Raw genomic sequence first — 9,398 nt, forward strand, 5'->3', positions numbered from 1 at the left:
ACACGTTGTTCTTGCCCTTGAGGCAGTAAAATCTGGCTAGAAAAAACAAAATGATCACCTAAGAGATAATAGGAGGACGTTTATGAACTGAGCTGTGAAGGACCTGCTCTGAGGGCAGAGCTTCCAGAAGGGAAATCAGGGGCTGCAGGAAGTTGCTCAGGGATTTGGACCTGATGAGGCTGATCCCTAAGGCCAAGAATCTGCATTTTAAGCAAATATCTCCAGTGACATGGATTGTAACAGTTTGAGGACATTATAATTTAGCAGAGGGAATGGAGGTGTTTGGGGACTCCAAGCAAGCATTTCAAAAGTGGCCATATTTAGTAACAGGATATTAGGATTGGGGCTGTTGGATTAGGAAAGAGTTCATGGGTTTGAATCTCGGTGCAAAATTTCCCGTGTACAGGGAACTTGTATTTATTTCTCTATTACTAAACTTAATTTCTATTTGGAGCTTACCTGTCTTCCAGGAGGCAGAAGCATAATCCCTGGCAAGAGATACCTCAGCGTTGACTGGGGCTACCCATAAAACTACAAGCTTCACAGCCATGCCGGCTGTCTGTCTGTCCTGGGTGTACTCACTGGGGGTCTAGGAGCTATGGCAAGCACTGATTTGAGAGGGGGCTGAATTTTCCCTGGCATCATCTGCCCAGGTTGGCATCGGCTAAGACAATCTCACTAGAAAGGTAGTTTCCTTTTCAGTTTCCTTAACCACGAGGGGTCCACAGTCACTGAGGCTGCTGGGCTACTTTCCAAATTTTTCTTGACCAGCTATCCATCTCCCAGTCTTCCTCTGGATTGAACTCGTTCTCCCAGTAATCCAGAGGGTCCTGATGTTCTTAACTGAGATCTTCCTACAAATATGCTGGGAGTCAGAGTCTGACTTTCCTTTGAAATGTAGATGTATCTCTCAACCCTCCTTTGAGAGCTCAAAGATTTAGGATCAGCATCTCAGAGTGTCTTTGTTTTGTTCTTCTGCATTTAAAAAATGAAGGGTGTACCTGAGGCTGGTGCAAATGACTTAGGTGGGGGTAGACTGTGCTTTCAAGAATGTAGAGCTTTATTTTTTTTTTCTACTGTCTGGGCCCTTCAGTGTAAAAGATTTTTAAAAAATCGTTAGAAGCAAATGAGGTGGAATGAGGAAGGTAAAGTAAGTTGACTTCCCTAGCACTGGGAGAGCTGCTTGGAAGAAAAACACATTCTACTAACACTTTGGATAAAGGGGATCCTGGTTACTAGAGTTTCCAGGATTCTTGTTTTGTTTTGTTTTCCCTATCACTCTTCCCCATCCACGGTCTCTACAAGCAGCTATGGGCACACATTCTAACTTCAGAGGTTCTGTTCCCACTTTTTTTCTAGCCTCTGTCCATTTGGGAGAGGGGCTTCTTCATTCATTCAGCACATATTAATATACATTGAACACAGAGCAAAGAGCAATGGTGGGACTGTAGGCTCTGAGAGATCTTCATAGCTAGAGCCAGTGGGACAGGTGGGAGGATCTTTGGCCCCTCTCCTTTGGGTGGAGGGGGAACTTCATTCTAGAAGGGGAACTTCTAACCCCCTTTTAAATAAAGGAAGATGTTATGGGCCTCCCAGGTTGGAATCCATGGGTACTTTGAATCTTTGCAGACTCTGTAATGTAAAGGCCTATTCAGCTAGAGCGGCCCCACCCTGGTTGAACAGCCATTTTGTTGTTTATGCAGTAAAACTTAAATTGATCCTGCCCCCCCAGGGGAACTTATTTAAAAGCAAGTTGGGGAAACCAGTCCCAGGTACAAAGCCCAAATACAAGGGTGGGTCAGGTCAGGTGGAGATAACAGCCCGAATTCAGGGATGAGTCAGGTCGGGTGGAGATATCCAATGAGTGGAGTATGCCTATTTTCTCCCTAGCTACCAAGGAGTGTGGGCCCCTCCTTTTGGGCACCTTTTGGGTGCCAATTCTGACCAAGGTGATAGGCTAGTTCAAATAGCTACTATGGAGTGAATTGTAGTTCAGTTGGCCACCCATGTGTGACCTAGCATGACTGTGCAGCTTTCTCTGTGTGTTGCAATCTCATTGGCCACCTGTGTGTGGCTAGGCTCAACCACATGGTCTTTGCTCTATAAAAGTTAGTCTGTGAGGCAGGGAGGGGTCGCCCTCTCTTGACCTTCACTTTGTATCAGTCTCGCTCCTTTGACCATGGACCCATTACTGGGGGACCCAACAGTAGCTTACCCCTGAAGATGCCCTTTCCCTCCTTGATCACCTGGGACATTCCTAAGGCCTTCTTTTGATGCTGTCTCTGCTGTGTGTCAGGGTATTCCTCCTCCCAATCTCAAGACTGAGAAACTGTACTTACTGACTTTATAGTGTCTTCCCACTTTGGGCACACATCTGCTCAAGCACTTAGTTCTCTCCCTATAAATATTAGTCTGTTTCAAAATATGTTGATTGAGGACCTACTGGGAGATACTGTAGAGTACAGAAGTATAGAAGTCCCCCCATTCCCATCTGCGGTTTTGCTTTCCATAGTTTTAATTACCCACGCTCAACCACAGCCTGGAAGCAGATGATCGGTGGTTCTACTGAGGAGTCGTCAGAAGGTCAGTGGTGATCTCATGCTACACCACACTATTTATGCCATTCTCCTCACCTCATCTCCTTATGTCAGCGTTTTATCATGTCACATCATCACAAGAAAAATAGTGAGTACAGTACAAATAAGGTATTTTGAGAAAGATGACATTCACATGACTTATAGTATATTGTTCTATTTTATTATTAGTTGTTGTTAGTCTCATACTGTGTTTAGTTTACAAATTAAATTTCATCACAGGTATGTAAGTATAGGACAAAATAGTGTATATAGGGTTGGGGATTAGTCACAGCTTCAGGCATCCACTGGGAGGCTCCATGGGTAAGGGGGCTACTGTCATAGGTAAGAACATTCTGGCTTTGCATTCATAATCCTTGGGTTTGGGTCTCACCTTCTTCAGTTATTGGCTGTGTGATCCCAAGTAAGATACTTTATCTGTCTCAGTTTCCTCCTCTGTAACATGTGGGTTAATAATACACCTAATCCAAAAAATTGCTGTGGTTAAGTGTACTAATATACATAAAGTTCTTGGAACAGTGTTACGTGTTAAATAAGTGTTATCTATTAACCTGTGTCAGATATTTTCTGTTTAAAATCAGGTCTATATCTTACTCATATTTGCATCACCAGCTCCTAACATATATACTGAAAAAATGAGTCAGCAATCCACCATTAATCTTATGCTCTACCTAAAACGATCATTTTATGGTTTGCACATTCATTCTGTCATTACTCTCAGACAAATGGAATGACTGATTTATACTATTTTTCACAAAATGTTTTTCATCTAGATTGTTTAGTGTTAAAGCTCCCAACTTAGTAGATTTTTATGAATGATTCAACAGTATAATCATCGTCATCAACTATAGGGGAGGATAAATAATTTTATCTCTGCCCTTCTAGGTTCTTGCCTGACATTTCCTGTAATAAAAAGATAAAGAGGAGAAAAACAAACAGAAGTTTAACAGCATGTACATGTCCTGTATACAAGAAAGAAACCCAGGAAAACCAAGTAATTCCCCCAAATGGCTCAGGTTACCACCTCAAATAACCTCTCCAGCTAAAGGCAAAAGAATAGGAGATGCCTGGAGGCCAGTTATATGAGGTTACCAAAAAAACCATAATAAACAATGTTGTTAATGCAAATGTAAGTCCTTGCCTTCTCTCCTGATAGGGAGTTTCTAGAGATTTATACTCATTCTCTTCCTAGTACAGAGAAGGAGACACCCTTACAAGTAGAGATTTCCCTTAAAAATGTAAATGTCTCTCAAAAAGGTAACTTCTACCTCATTTGTGAGGCTTTTCCTATGTGCACTATTTGCCTTTTTGTTTTGTTTTGTTTTTGTTTTTATATTTCATCTATTTATTTGAGAGAGAGAACACAAGCAGCAAGGAGGGGCAGTGAGAGAGGGAAAAGCAGACCCCATGCTGAGCAGGGAGCTTGATGTGGAGCTTGATTCCAGGAACCTGGGATCCTGACCTGAGCTGAAGGCAGACACCCAATTGACTGAACCACCCAGGTGCCCCCTATCCCCTATGTCTGCTATTTCTTTAAAAAAAAAGAAAAAGAAAAAGAAAAAAATCAGCCTAAAATAAATCTCATGTCAGAGGCATATTTTGGGGTGACAAATCCTGCCCCCCTTTACAATGTTATTGAGAACTTATACCACACTGTTTATGAAAACCATCTCATTTAATTCCACAACCACCCCAGGAAGCACTGATACTTAGGAAAGATGGTGTTTCTGACTGCCTCACGGAACTGTTTGAAGGTAGATGTGTTGCTTGGGCAAGGGAGTAATGTTAGCATCAAGCCACCAATGACTGCAGTAGAGGCAGTGAGGGGAGAATGAGCAGAGAAGAGTGATCTCATTCCCTGAAGGCTATTGTAGAACTGCCTTGAGATCTACATGGAGGTGAATATTAGAAAGTGTTTCAAGGCTGGTGGGTGGGCAGCACAGGACACTTGGGTTCAAGGCCTGACTCTGCTGTTCTCCATGTGATTTTTGGGCCAAGTCACTTAATCTTTGAGCTTTGACTTCATCTGTAAAATGGGAGGGACAATAGCCCACTCCTCATGGTTTTTCTGAGACTCCATTCAAATGAAGGTATAGTCAAGGGCTATTTGCATGCTTCTATTGTTTTGTTATCTATTTTAGCTGGGAAAAAATCATTAGGTTAATGGAGACCAGAAGGAAAATAGTTTGGGAACTGGCAACTTTCCATTTGCAGCCTATTAAAGATTATCAGTGGGAATCTCTGTGTGGGAGGACCTTTGTGGATGCCTATGGCTGCCAGTCCACAGAGTATCCCATAATTGAGGCATGGTGGGCTCCCAGTGACCTTTGACTTCTTAACTGTTCTTCCCCTTCAATGCCTTATAGTTTATGTTTAATTCTTAAATTAGAGTGCTTGTCACTGAGTCCATGACCACAAAAGAAATACTGAAACCAAAACCAAGAGATGTAGGTTTTTATTCTAGCCCAGTCATTACTTGGATGACCCTAGACAAATCACTTAACTATTCTAGTCCTTCATTTCATAACCCAAACATGGGATCATAATCAAAGCTTCATGGTTGCTGGAGGGGATGGGGGCTGAGATAATACACATGTTAACATTTTGAAACAGATAAAAGTACCATGTAAATTAATGCAAAGTTGGAGATGATCCTTGTTGTTAAACCAAGATTGGGATCATGTATTCACTTATTCCTCTGACAAATATTTCAGAGGCTGTAATATGAAAAACATTGTTGTAGACTTTAGCAGGTTACAAAGACTGTTGCTATTTACGGAGTGGTAAGCAAAGAGTGGGGAGATCGTTACATAAAAAATACTAATGTAGGCATATCGGTAGCATGTCCTCTGAAGATATAAGGCACAAGGTATAGAGAGAAGGAGAAATATGAGGAGTTTCAGATGGCCATGGAGTTGAATTCAAAAGATGAGTGAAATTCCTATACTTGGAGGTGAGAGAGGCGGAGGAGAAAGTAATTAAATGGGGGATGGAATTCCATGGCCAGACCACAGATACAGCAGGAGTAATTTCCCTTGCCTGGAATCACTGATGAAACAACTAGCAGTAGAATAAGGAGAGGATGGTTAGGAACTTGATGATCTGAATAATTTCTTTTTCTAGTCCAAGGACTAGAAAAGTGTTTTGAAATATACTTAGCCTTTCTGCTCCTTATCAGTAGACAGCTATGTGCTATCGGAAGGATAATCAGGCTTACCTTTTTGGTTTTGGGGTTCCTACATGCCACACTTAGGTTGTGATGCCTTAATTGAACCTTTGTGGGCAATACCTAGAAATGGTATCAGTTTTTACTAAATGTCAGAATGTATAAGCACTATTTAAATAAGTTGGGTCAAGAGAGATGGTCATGAAAGGAAAGATTTTGTCATGAGGAAAAAAGAACAAATATCTGTGGAAAAGATGGATTCCTTAATAGCCTGGAAAGGATTTATTAGCTCACTTTCTTCCCTTCTGTTGCCTTAAAAAAGTGAGAAGATAATAGGAGACAAGCAAGAAATGTGTCAGGTTGGCTGGTTGTAACAAGAGGGGGATAACCTTGGTGGGCATAGTCATCTAGCAAGTGCAACCCTAACTTGGATCTTGGCTTAGTCACTAAATGTGGGACAGTACATGCAAAAATGGCTGCAGTTGTTCATGCCTCCCAGCAATCACTCCCCTTTGAACATCCTTCCATCAGGAGGTGAAACTGTCCTTGTGCATTCCTTTGGAAATAGAATACTGTCGAAATGTCAAGGTGCCAATTCTTGTGTACTCTCTCTTGAAACTCTGCCCAACTGCCAAATGAATAGCCCAGGCCAGCCTACCTGAGTATGGAAGATCATAAGGACCAGAGTTGAATCAGCCCTTATCTAAAGATGTAACAATGCTCAGCCAGGATCAACAGAACCACCTGCCAACCTGCAAGGACTAGAAGGAAGCCCAGCCAGAGCCAGAAGAACCACCCAGCTGAGCCCAGCCCAAATTGCCAACCTGCAAGATTTAGAGCTAAAGAAATCAATGCAGACCACACAGAACCAATGCAGAGATATCCCCCCTCAGGCTATCAATTCTTATCTACGATCTGCCATTGCATATTCTCCCTAAGCTGTCTACAGACCTAGCTCAAATCTAATTAGACTGATAGTTTGTCATTCTTCCTTTTTCTTAGGAAATGACCACTTTAGAGCTACTCTGTGGTCACTCTTCTTGTTCTACTCCCACTGCAACTGGTCTTTCCCTCTTTGTTTCCTAATCTGACATTGTCTCTGGTTACTGAATCTCTAGTCTACTGAACAGAGCAGTGCTCACTGTAATGCAAGACTTGCCTTCCAAATCCAGCCCTCTGCTTTCCATCTTCCCATCAACCTCTGAGGCTGAGCATTTGGGGACCATAGATGTCACTATTTTATAAGTAGCAGCTGGAGTGGAAAGCTATGTGGATAGATAGGGTTATCATCATTGGCATGCTTCTCTCAATAATCCCTGGAATCCTTTTGCAGGGTGAGGGAGCACCACTAAAATGTGTTATCAGTTATAAAATTGTTCCTAATAGCTACTTTAGATAAAATGGCTGTTGTCATTCGGACAATTCAGACATTTTATCCTTATCCTCCTGCTTCCTCTCTTCCTTATGCTTTCACCCTCGTTCTCTTGGCTATCAAGCTTTTATTAGATGTGTGTGAGTTGTATATTTGTGTTCCTTTTCGTAGCTTACTAATATGTCCTTTTGTTAGGTGTTCTGCTCAGGAAATCCTTCCTGCATATATTCTTTGTCTGGCTTGTAAAAAATATCTAGCATCTGTGATGGAAGAGCTTATAAATGAAGGTGGTGTGTGCGTGTATGTATTGTGTGTGTCTGTCTCTCCTCTTTCTAGGTGTCCTCTTATTAGCTTTCTGGACAGTGTTTCTGTGGAGAATTACATTTTATATTGAATCTGAGAGTGAGTGCACTTGTGTTCTGAAGCTCATGTCACTCTTCAAGTGACGCCTCTTGTCGATTTCTGGGACAGAGCATTGAAAATTTGAATTTTGTTTTAAAGGCATATCACCTTACCATGAATTGTAATCTCTTCTTTGGTGGCTGGTTAAAATAAAATTCAGGTTGTAGTTGAGGAAATATTATGATTGTGTTAGCTGATTAGTTACATATTTAGACATGATTGAAATTAGAAATTATATGACAACAATCCTCATTCTCATTAATGCAGCAAACTTGTTCCCAGGATGCATTTGAAGGGATGTCATGACGGCGGATGACTACTCACTCTGTATTACTCATGTTTTGATCTTTATTAACAAAGAGTTGGTCCCACATGCTCATACTAAATTGACTGGCTTATTCACCATCCCTCCACCCCAACATCTCAAGTCTTTGTGTCGGAGTTCTGTTCTTATTAAAAAAAAAAGAAAAGAAAAGAAAAAAAAGAAAAGGCTTTTATTTCAGTTCTACAAGACTGAAAAAATAAGATTGCTTCTAGTGTGTGAGGGTCCCCCCCGCAGTACTCTGTAAAGACAGTATCTCTGTTGTCTGTACTTAACTTGCTCCTCCTGAGAGAAAAAGCTCCTCTTCTCCTGCAGTAGAGGAAAGCCACCACATTCTTGGGCTAGGTCAGAAAGGGGAGATACAAACATTAGACTCTCTTGAGAAGCTCAGATGAGCGTTCATAATATGATTTTAAAGAGAGAAGCCCTCTTCTGTTATATTAGGTCTTGCAGGAAAAAAAAAAGAAAAAGAAAATACTGCATTGCGTCAGATATGCTGTAAAAGGGCCCCAGAAGCAGGTGCACGAGGACTGTGAGATGGTGGTCTATAATTGTATCAGGGCTTCTCCTGTTTGGGATGAGGTGAGATGAAGGCAGGTCGATGTGAATCTGGGTGGGGATGTGGATTCTTATATGTAATTTTCTAAATCTTTCCTATTAGTGGGGCCAGCCCCATTTCCTACAGTTCTGGGGAAATGGGAGAGTTATTGGGCTGTGTGCTTTATTGACTAGAGACCAAATGGGGCCACAGATGTCATAATTTCCCTATTATCACTTTGCTGAGAGCTTCCTGGCCTCCCTTCATTATCTTGCTCCACATTAACAGTTCTAAGTAGCTTCTTTATAGGATCCAAATGCTGTTGACTCCCTTTGGCATTGCTTCTGATTGTGGGACCCAGTGGGTGGACATGCAGGAGCACAGCCTCTGGGTTTCCAAAGTGGTTTGACATGAAATGCTCCACTCACCTGTCTCTCCCAGCTGGAGGGACGCTTTCTTCCCCATAGTAGAAAGACAACTATCTTGGTCCTTTTTTTTCCAGACCAGAAAAGAAAGGCATAAACACTGGGAAATAGAAGGCACAGACAAGGGCTATGTATGTCCTACCAGGAAAGGTTATTACAGATCATATGCAACCTTGGGGGGTGTGGGGCAAGATGGTAAGATGTCACCCAGGATGGCTTCCCAGGCGCGTAGGTATGAGAGGGCCAAGTGGCCCAGCTGAGCGGATCAGGCAGGCCATTTTGCATTTATATTCTGATTGTTATTTTAGACTGTCTCTTCTTTGAGACTTATTAAACTCAGAAAGGTATTCTTTCATGAAGGAGGCTATACCTGGCACATAAAGCTGAAAATTCAAAACATGGATTTCTGACAGAATCCTTGATAACCACGGTACATATTTCTTTATATTTGTCATATTATCATAGGTCTGGGTTCTTTGGACACTAATGAAGGTGATCTTAGTTTTCTTTCCTCTTGTCGTTGCTTATAACACAGGTTGGACATATCTGTATGCAATTTTGCTTCCTTAGCAAAGAGAT

This window comes from Mustela lutreola, chromosome 8, assembly GCF_030435805.1.
Source record: "Mustela lutreola isolate mMusLut2 chromosome 8, mMusLut2.pri, whole genome shotgun sequence".
Classification (NCBI taxonomy): domain Eukaryota; kingdom Metazoa; phylum Chordata; class Mammalia; order Carnivora; family Mustelidae; genus Mustela; species Mustela lutreola.